This window comes from Botryllus schlosseri, chromosome 10 (genome assembly GCF_051294905.1).
Source record: "Botryllus schlosseri isolate E-star chromosome 10, Bs_hap1, whole genome shotgun sequence".
NCBI lineage: Eukaryota > Metazoa > Chordata > Ascidiacea > Stolidobranchia > Styelidae > Botryllus > Botryllus schlosseri.
The window spans coordinates 13,649,425-13,659,996 of record NC_137245.1 but is presented as its reverse complement, the minus strand read 5'-3'; the positions used below and the strand labels follow the sequence as shown (position 1 = coordinate 13,659,996).

The 10,572-nt window shown below is 41.3% G+C and overlaps 1 non-coding gene across 1 annotated transcript; it reads right to left on the bottom strand.

Annotated features, from left to right (window-relative positions):
* Window positions 1–10,238: 10,238 nt before the first annotated feature.
* Trnad-guc (transfer RNA aspartic acid (anticodon GUC)) lies at window positions 10,239–10,310 on the bottom strand. The gene has a single exon. It is a non-coding gene; the product is annotated as a tRNA-Asp (tRNA).
* Window positions 10,311–10,572: the final 262 nt, after the last annotated feature.

Here is a 10,572-nt window from a genome sequence, read left to right as displayed (position 1 = left end):
ACGGGAGAAAGTCTTTTCGCGTTTGCGCTCGCATAAAGATCGTCGACGGTGAAATGTAGGCGCAACATGATTGTCGCATATTAAATTGGAGACCTTCGATATCGATGTGACCAGACGTCGAATAGTCGTGTCCTTGCAAACTGAGCCTAGCGGGCGGTATACAATAGACCCGCAATACTCAAGTAATAATATTATTGACCTAGTTTATTTATAAACTTAAAAAATTTTACCCGCTTGGCGCGGCTAGTGGACCGCACACTCGTTCGTCAATTGCATGTGCCCCTTTAGCCGAAAAGGTTGGCCGTTCCTGGTCTATATAGATTACTAATCTACCCATAGATTAGTTATCTATAGTAATCTAGAGTCTGTCAGCAGTCAGTAACATCCGATGTAGCAACGAAGACATATAGGTGCCGCCGTGCCGGCTTGTGACGTCATACTGAATACTTGTCAATTGTCGACAACATCAAAGTTGCACTAGATTGCACTTTACTCTATGCCAGTGGTCGGGAACCTTTTTCGTCCGAAGAGCCATATTGATCGTATATTTTCCATTCCAACTTCCAAAGAGCCATATCATCGATCAACTACTACGTCACAATTGAAAAATCGTGACGTCATGGTAGCGCAAATCCGAAATCTCTACATGGGATTCGTCGTTTGCACCGTATTTTCTCTGTAAAAACTTCTTTTGCAAGTTCTATATTTTTAATTGTATTGCACTGAAAGGCATATGATATTTTTCGAAGCTTGAGACAATTACCATTTAGATTTTTAACAGATGTAGACAACCAGTATGAATCTACTTGTTACACGCCTTTTACAGGTAATGCGTCTTTTGGTGTTGCTAGCAGAGGTGGTCAAAGTAGTCAAGAAGACTACTCAAGTAGAAGTAGAAGTAGCGACGAAAAAATCTGCTCAAGTACGAGTAGAAGTACTTCTTCCATAAGCAGCCCAAAACTACTTGAAGTAGAAGTAGAAATTCCTGACTAAAAATCTACTCAAGTAAGTAAGTAGTTGTGAAAACGATCGTAATTCGTTCGCGTGGATTGTCCAAAGCTGCAAATTGAGCTATGTGAAAAGTGCCGAGCTTGATTCATATTGATGCATACCTGTAGGTATCCAATTTTCGACAGCATAAGCATTCGTCCGGATTATGGAATTAAAATGATAGTATGGATATGGAAATGCGATACTAATCCTATGTTTACTCGAGCAGCACGTTTTAGAAAATATCATGGTATGGGGCACTCCCCCATATTTTAAGGCCGGTAGTTTAGTCGAAGAGCAATACGGAGAAGTTGTATAGGATACGGTGTAAACGGTTTGCGAGATTAGTAAACGGTAATAAAAAATATGGTGGATCGTAAAAATGCCATATTGTGTAGCTTTATTTCTGGAAATTAAAGGCATTACTACACTTGCTTTTATACTTCAACATGTATGTTATCCAGACCAAAGAACTTATATCAATTAGAACTCAAAGTATATGATGATGGGAATGGAGAATGAAATATACATACTACTTCTAAAAGCGGAAAATGTATTTCATGTCTTTAGTCCAGAAAGTTTCAAAGTTGGTATGTTAAAACAGCTCTTAAACTAAAAAAGTTTCACAGCCCCGTTTTACAGATTAGGACACGCCATGGACTGTTAGATTACGATATGATAAGTAGATGCTGAACATCAGTTTCAAACGTTATGATGAGCCATATATACTGTGATGAAATATTTCATATGGACGAAGGGCGACAATGCGGTGTGAACGCCAACCAGCTACCTAAATTATATTCACCGATACTTTCGTGAAATAATACTGGTTACTCCGTATCTACTGAGCGCGAAGCGCGAGGAAAATTCTGGGCTTTACTAAACTTTTATGAAAACTAAATGTTGATACTCCGTGAAAACAGGCCCGAAATTCCTCAGGCTATCTTCCTGATCGGAGCATTAAACTACTTCTACTTGACAAACTGAAAATAGCGAAAAGTAAGTAAGTAGATCACAAAATATCACGAAGTAGAAGTAGCGAAAATCAGATCTACTTGAGTAAGTACCAGAAGTAGAGGAAAACTACTTGAGTACTTCGAAAAAGTAGAAGTACTTCGTTACTGACCACCTCTGGTTGCTAGGTATTCCTGATGGCTCTGTAGTCTGATTGTGGTTAAGCTTCATACAAAATTTGAGACGTTCGTCAGCTATACGAGATCGTAGGTTCGTCTTGATGCTATCCTTAAATGCGAGGACCCATGATGACATACGTAGCTGGAGCCAAACATGGTCACTACAGTAGTATACATGCCCACTGTAATTTGTGATACGTCGGTGAGATGGGGTCAGGGGTGGCAAGTGCGGCAGTGCCTCACCTGTCTACTAGATTTTGAACATTTTTACTACCAAAATCACACAAATTGCCTATTTATTGCTCGAAATTAAAGCGTGAAAGGAAAAGTAAGACATAGGTGAGGCACGGTCGGGCGATGCCGTACCCGTGACAGCGCAATTGATCGTATGTATCAAAGAATTTATAATAACCGGTATCAATCAAATGTAATTGGGGCTCTGATTCCGATCCGACTTCTCAATTTCCAAGGTATTCGGTGGTAACAAAACGTTGTGCCACACGCCCACATTTTAACGGCGACTACAAAGCTACTTTATCAATCAAGAACGTGGATAGCTTTGGCGTTGTTTGTAATTTCAATTTGCATTTGTGAATGTCACTTCCACGGTAGCCCTAAATACGCCACTATATTAACCTCTCAAAGACACTTTATACTGCCACGAGAATAATTACACTGGTTGTGCTGAAGATTTAATGACAATAGTTGCTGCACTATTGATAAATTAGGCACAAAATAGAAATTTCGCAAAGAGCCATATCTTATGCCCAAAAGAGCCATAGATGGCTCGCGAGCCATAGGTTCCCGACCACTGCATTACAGGAATATTCAGTACCGCAAATCATCATTGATATGTGAAAGATACTTCTTCTCTGTTTGTGGTTTGGCATGCGTCGATTATATTCACACGAGAATTGCTAAACTGGCGTGAATGTATAATTGTATATTATACAAGTATATTCTATGAAAACAGTTATTGTTTACGAGATATCTACCTAGTCCAACCAATTAGCCGTATGAGCATATGATATCTTTCTGTTCTGTCATGAAGGGAACGCGACGCAGGCTACATACAGCACGCGGTAGCGAACTACCACCTGTACGAGATAATCGCCTATATATTAGCACCGCGTGCCTCATATGCTTGTACATCGAGATCGTATATTGTTTATTTCAATATCGTAAAAAGATTCATAGGAAAAAACATGAATGTAAAAATTAAGTCTATACTCTTCGATTGTCATCATAGCAATGCGCTTATAAAATGAAACAGAACCATTCATAGTCCTGTTATAACGCCGATGCGAAGTCTCAATGTTGTGATACTATTTCGGCAATAGAACAATAATAGGAGCACCAACAGCGCCAGATATGACGGGTATCATCCTGTAAATTTCTTGTATAGATCTTTCTTGCTATTGCGTCAGTTGATCCAGCGAGTTGGCATGGGAAGGCATTCGGGAGGAGGCGCGCAAGTAAAGTCAGATCCAGCGTACCTCTCATTGCTGAGATTGGTGTTAATTTGTGCCTTCTGCTCATGGCGCACTTTCGATATCCATGGGCTACTACTTTTTGGGCGCATAAGAGTATTTGCTGGACGGGAATTAACGCCGTCATGTGAAACATTTCCTCGCGGTCTCCAATTGTTCCGCCTTGAAATTGATCTTTTGCCCATCTTGATCGGTCGCGTATATTTCAAAACTGCTCCTTCGATATGAGCAATATACCGATTCGACCCGATATATATAGGAGACAACCTTATCAGCCTAAGCCGAAGCTGGATAGAAATGCGATAATGGTAATGGGAAGCGGAGTTGATTATTTGCTTAATCTGTCTGAATAATCCAATTGATAAGTATAGAAAGCGCGTTTCCGTTCCATGATAGAAATTTCATCATTATAATTAATACGTAAGTGAACAATACTGGATGCATTCTCGAGGTGATTCTCGCTGTCAACAAAATGAACTGATTACAGTCATATGATGCGTTGTCGTCGTTATCTGGCACTCGATCTGTTATACGACGAAGAATCGAAATTACGAGAATTGTATGGTGATTTTCCAGTACATAAACATCATAATAGGCCTATATAATAATAATGATTATATATTCACGGTAAAAATGGTATATATACATTAAATAAAACCTGTCCAGTGTCCGCTATAGAAAACATTCGACCTCCGCAAAGCTTTCGACACAGTTAACCACAGAATCTTAAGATACAAGCTAGAGCACTATGGAATCAGGGGTATTGCAGCAACTCTACTTGAAAGCTACCTGCCAAACCGCAAACAATTTGTTAAACTGGGGACATTAAGAACGACTACCAGAGATATAACATGTGGAGTGCCACAAGGCTCAGTCCTTGGACCGACTTTTTTCCTCATTTATATTAACGACATTGTTAATGCATCTTTGTTCCGCACAACCCTATTTGCTGATGATACTCACCTCTTCATTACCTCCAACACTGTCGATGATTTGCATGCTTCTGTGAATAGGGAACTCCCAACAAAAGTGTCGAGATGGCTGCAAGCAAACAAACTAAGTTTGAATGCAGATAAGACCGAGATGCTCCTTTTAAATATTGCCAATCATAGTTTCACTGTGGACATCAATCATAAACAGGCCACTGTAAATTGTACTTTTGGGTCTCAAAAGTACAATTTAGTATAAAATAAAATTTCTGTCGAGTATAAAATAAGGATTTTTTTGTTTACCGTTTTTCGGTGTTTGTCAGTTCACTGGAGTCTCCAAGAAACGCATTGGCGGGTTTATCGCTTCCGTTCGGGCCCTGCTAGCTCCCACAGGTGCTGCCTGGCGGTTGGGTCGGGAGACCGGCATCGGCGGGGGTGCAGATGCCGCACCGCACTGGTGTTCTTCCTGCGCAGCGCTGTGTGTGTGGGTTTGCTCGCACCGAGCGGGATTGATTTCCGCTTCATTCCATTCCACGCTCAGCTCATCTTCCTCTTCCTTTGTTCATTTTTTTTCTGTTTTGTGATCTATCGCAGCTCAAATTAAATTGCCATAGTAGGGTTCCAAATGTCATCTTTCTCGCTCGCTATAATCTACACTCTAGTGAGTGAGTGAATTATCTCAACTATAGGTTGTAACTTGGCACGGCTGACGATCCCTGCTGAACTGGACAAGACCGGAATATACTGTTGCAGTGTATATACCGGCAGTAGGTTGCTTGGTTGAATCAGTTCTTAAGGGGGGAAGGTACACCCAGATCCTGAAAGTGGTCAAGTCCCTGCAAGGCAAGAAAACTTTGGTCACCGAGCAGCACGCCAAGCTGATGAAGTTGCGTGACAACCTGAAGGACTTGTGTTCAGCAACTACAGAGCTACGTGAGGAGGATGGCTTCCAGGATGAATTAGAATACGTCAGAGTGGAATCAGTTTCTGTTCCCATGAGAAATGTTCAGGAGTTCATCCTCGACTTAGGACTTTTTGTGCAGGCCAAACTTGATGAAATCTCGGAGGCTACAAGGAAAACTGTTCAAAGGGGAGTCGGCCTTCTGGTTTGCACCCTACTTCATGGCGTCTGTGATCTCCTGGCAAACAACGCGGACATCAAAAACAACGAGATACCACCGACGCTCCCGAAGGAACTGGTTAAGTTGCGTCGTTCAGCTGTCTCTGACTTGGTTCGCGAACAGTCAGGACGGCTTCGAGCAGCTGGGTGGGCCGAAGAAAAACTCGAGGATGTCGAGACGGAGCACGCTCAAGTGCGGGAATTTTACAGAGACCATGACAATTTCCGCCTTACGTTGGAGGAGGAGGGCCCTGACAGCCACTTCAGGGACGCTTGGGGTGTCCTCGAGGGTATGAACATCCACCTGCCCAACCTAAAGGACTTCTGCGGAACGCTCTCGACCGTGTTTCCAACGACGGCACCAGTGGAGGCGGATTTTTCCGCCATCGGAATTGAAAAGGATGACTACCGGGAGAGCCTGACCGATTTCTCGCTCGAAGGCTGCCTTCATGCAAAACAGTTTCAAGAGCAGCAGAAACTTGTGTGATTTTTGGTTAGATCATTGAACTTGAAACACCGGCAGGTGGAGTAACGCAAAACACGAGCTTGTCTTCACATAAAAGTCTCAGTATGGTAGCCTACCCTCCTACGCCAGGAAAGCCATTTTTCATAAAAGTATAATTTAGTACAATTTAAAATTCTGGTTGAGTATAAAATAAGCTATTTTTGCTAAATTGTACTTAAGTACATTCTAACGACCCCTGATCATCAACAAATCTCCATATGTGACTCAGCAAAATATCTTGGCGTCACCATTGATGCCAAAATGTCCTGGAAGCAGCATATTGAATGCACAATATCAAAACTAGCTCGGTGTGTGGGAATAATGACCCGTCTGCAATCTTTGGTTTCCAGATCAGTACTACGAACCATCTATTTCTCTCTTTTCCACTCTCACCTGCAATATGGAATCGTAGTATGGGGAAGTGCATGCACAACATTTTTGTGCAGAATTCGAACCCTGCAAAACCCTGCGATACCGCTGATCTCATCTGCACCTTTACGTACCAAACTATCGCCTTACTACCGTAAGCTCCGAATTTTGCAAGTTGACAAACTATATCGCTTCGAAGTATCAAAAGTCATTCACAAATATTTTTCCAATAGTTTGCCTCCTGTGTTTGATGACTTTTTCATACCTGCCAAAAATGTCCACTCCCACTACACGAGATCCTCGTCTAAAGGAAACATCTACTTACCCCCACCCAATAGCAACCTAACTAAGAGATCTATCGACTACTCGGGACCTATCATCTGGAATGCATTACCACCACACATCCGTGAATTGCCTTATAATAGATTCAGAGGTGGTCAAAGTAGTCAAGAAAGCTACTCAAGTAGAAGTAGAAGTAGTGACGTAAAATCTACTCAAGTACGAGTAGAAGTACTTCTTCCATAAGCCACCTAAAACTACTTGAAGTAGAAGTAGAATTGACTGACTTTAAATCTACGCAAGTAAGTAAGTAGTTTTGAAAACAGTCTTAATTCGTTCGCAGAATAAGCATATTATTTCGCATCATGGTATGCAAATTATAGTATTGATATGAAAATGAGATACTAACCCTTTGTTTACTAGAAGACCCTGCTTTACAGAATATAATGGCATGGCACCCTACCCCATATTATAAGGCTCCAAGTTAAGGCGAATAGCAATACCGTGAAGTTGTATCGGATACGGTTTCAACACTTTGCGCGATTGGTATACGTTGATAACAAATACTTTGGATCGTAAAAGTTATATTCGGTGTAGCTTTATTTTCGGAAAATAGAGGCATTACTATTTACTACGCTTGCTTTTATGCTTCAACATGTATGTTCTGCAGACAAAAGAACTGAAAGTTATTAGAACTCAAAATGATACTAGGAACTGAAAGTGAATTTCAAATACCACTTCTAAAAAGCGGAAAATATATTTCATGTCTTTTGTCCATAAAGCTTCAAAGGTGATCTGCTAAATCAAGTGTAACGTTCAAAAAGGCCTGATTTTCTAGATTAGCAGGACACGTCATGGGCTACTAGATTACGAAATGATAGGCAATTGCTAGATTGCGAAATGGTAGTTTCAAACGTTATGGTTGGCCATATTTACTGTGATGAAATATTTGATATGGGCGACAATGCGGTGTGAGCGGAACCAAGCTATCCGGTACCTAAATTATATTCAATGATACTTTCGTGAAAACATATTTGTCACCCCAAAACTACAGTGCGCGAAGCGCAACAAAATTTCTGGGCTTTACTTGACTTTTATGAATATTAGATGTTATTACTCCGTGAAAACAGCCCCGAAATTCGTTAGGCTATCTTTCGTATTGGGGGATTAAACTACTTCTACTTGACAAACTGAAAATAGCGAAAAGTAAGTAAGTAGATAACAAAATTTTAAGAAGTAAAAGTAGAAGTAGAGAAAATCAGATCTACTTGAGTAAGTACCAGAAGTAGAGGAAAACTACTTGAGTACTTCGAAAAAGTAGAAGTACTTCGTTACTGACCACCTCTGAATAGATTCAAAAAAGCCCTACTTGATCACCTCTTGTCGTTACACTAACACTGTTGCCCTACCCCGCCCAGACATTGCTTCATTGAACATTTGCTACCATCGTTTAATTTTTCTTCTATTTTATTTTTTTTAAACCAAATCCGTGCGATTAAGGTGCGTACTACTGCTGCATAACTTGTTGTTTGTGGTATCGGTAGCGAGTATAGAAACCCGTTGTACACTCTGCTCAATATCAATGTAGCAATACTCAGACTCCGAACACATTGTCCGGTCTGGCTAAGGCCGTTAAGGCTTAAGCTTATATTCCTTGGTAAGTCCTCGTCGAAATTGTTGGCAAAGCGACGGAATGTACTGATTTTATGCAAGTATTATATCCTTTGATTACCGCGGTTGATACATTTAGCGACGTTTAAAACGCCGATATGTGCTTCAGCATTGTGGCATTATGTGGACCGAATCTTCGCTAGGTATCGTGTACATTATTATAGGGCATATTAGGCTATCACTTCATTGAAAGAAAGGGTTGGAATTAGCAATATGACGTCACGTGACGTCACGAGGTTCACGTTCGTGTTCACACAGAACCTTTCAAAAAGGTTCGCGTTCACACGAACCTGAACCTTTCAGAGGTTCACACCATCCCTACAATATACCGATTCAACCCGATATATATAGGAGACAACCTTATCAGCCTAAGCCGAAGCTGGATAGAAATGCGACAATGGTAATGGGAAGCGGAGTTGATTATTTGCTTAATCTGTCTGAATAATCCAATTGATAAGTATAGAAAGCGCGTGTCCGTTCCATGATAGAAATTTCATCATTTTAATTAATACGTAAGTGAACAATACTGGATGCATTCTCGAAGTGATTCTCGCTGTCAACAAAATGAACTGATTACAGTCATATGATGCGTTGTCGTCGTTATCTGGCGCTCGATCTGTTATACAATGAGGAATCGAAATTACGAGAATTGTATGGTGATTTTCCAGTACATAAACATTATAATAGGCCTATATAATAATAATGATTATATATTCACGGTAAAAATGGTATATACACATTAAGTCCGCGGAGCAACCTGTCCACTATAGAATACATTCTCGACTGTCGTCGTCTCCAATCGCCATGCATTGGGTCTCGTCATATTTTAACTTGTGATATCTTTTGCAGCCATGATATCCGGAAACGGCTGCAAAATCCATCGGTATAGCAATACGGATATGATGAGGGCAGGGTGAGATCGATATGATTCTGGGTAGGGTCGACTGGTATGTTCGGTAGGGGTAAATATCGCAATTTAACTCAGCATAATACAAATAAGGGAAATTTGGAATATCAATATGATAACGGGGGTAAGCGGACGGTTCCGTATGGATGCTTGTATAGAGTTCCAAATGACAGGACCAAGTCGGAATAATGAGTTTACGAGACCATTTGTTATATATTCTCATGGTGCCTGAATTGCAATCGATAATATTCTTCTAACTCCACGTTATTTTATATTGTTATATGACACTGTACTGATACAAAAATGCATTGGCCGGGAATAGAACCCGGGCTTGGCGAGAATTCTACCACAGAAGAGTATCCAGCCGGTCAGTGGGCATGGGAATGAATTCAGGAGGGGACGCAGAAGTAAAGACAGCTCCAGCGTACATCTTATTGCTGTGATTTGTATTAATTTGTGCTGGCTGACCCGAGCGCACTTTTGATATCCATGAGCTACTGAAATGAAATGGAGTAATGGAAATGCGTTGACCGAGAATCGAACACGGGCTTCCCGCTTGGCACAGACGGAACTATCAATGCGGAAGGATTAGGAATGTGTTGTTGGATTCTCAGTAACTGCGATGGTATGTCTGAAGCATGGGGTACCGGATTCGATTCCTGGTAAACGCATCTTCATTTGGTGCTTCAACACCACAAAGGCATGCGGGAAAAAGTTTTTACTTCAACACGCCAATTTAGTTCGACCGACAGAGTGTACTGCCATAACTAAGTGACAAAAAGTGAACAAAATATTGTGGAAGATCGCGCAGAAAAATGACTGGAATGTTGTCAGTGACAAAATTGCTCCTCGTCGGGGAATCGAACCCCGGTCTCCCGCGTGACAGGCGGGGATACTCACCACTATACTAACGAGGAAGCGATCGAGGTTTGACCAATGTTCCCTCTAAGCTGCGCACGTGCTCAAATGCGCAGTGCTGAAACGGTCTCTGCGCACAGAAAATCTACGCTGCGCAAAAACAATCAGATATGATGTTATTTTTTATAGTTGTTGCGCACTGTTGTCCAATGGACCACGCAGGCGCGCAGATTCGTGAAAATTAAAATGGAACATTGTCAGGGCCAAATAGTGTTATCACTGAATTCTGAAATCGAGGTACAAGTGCGCCCCACAAAGGTA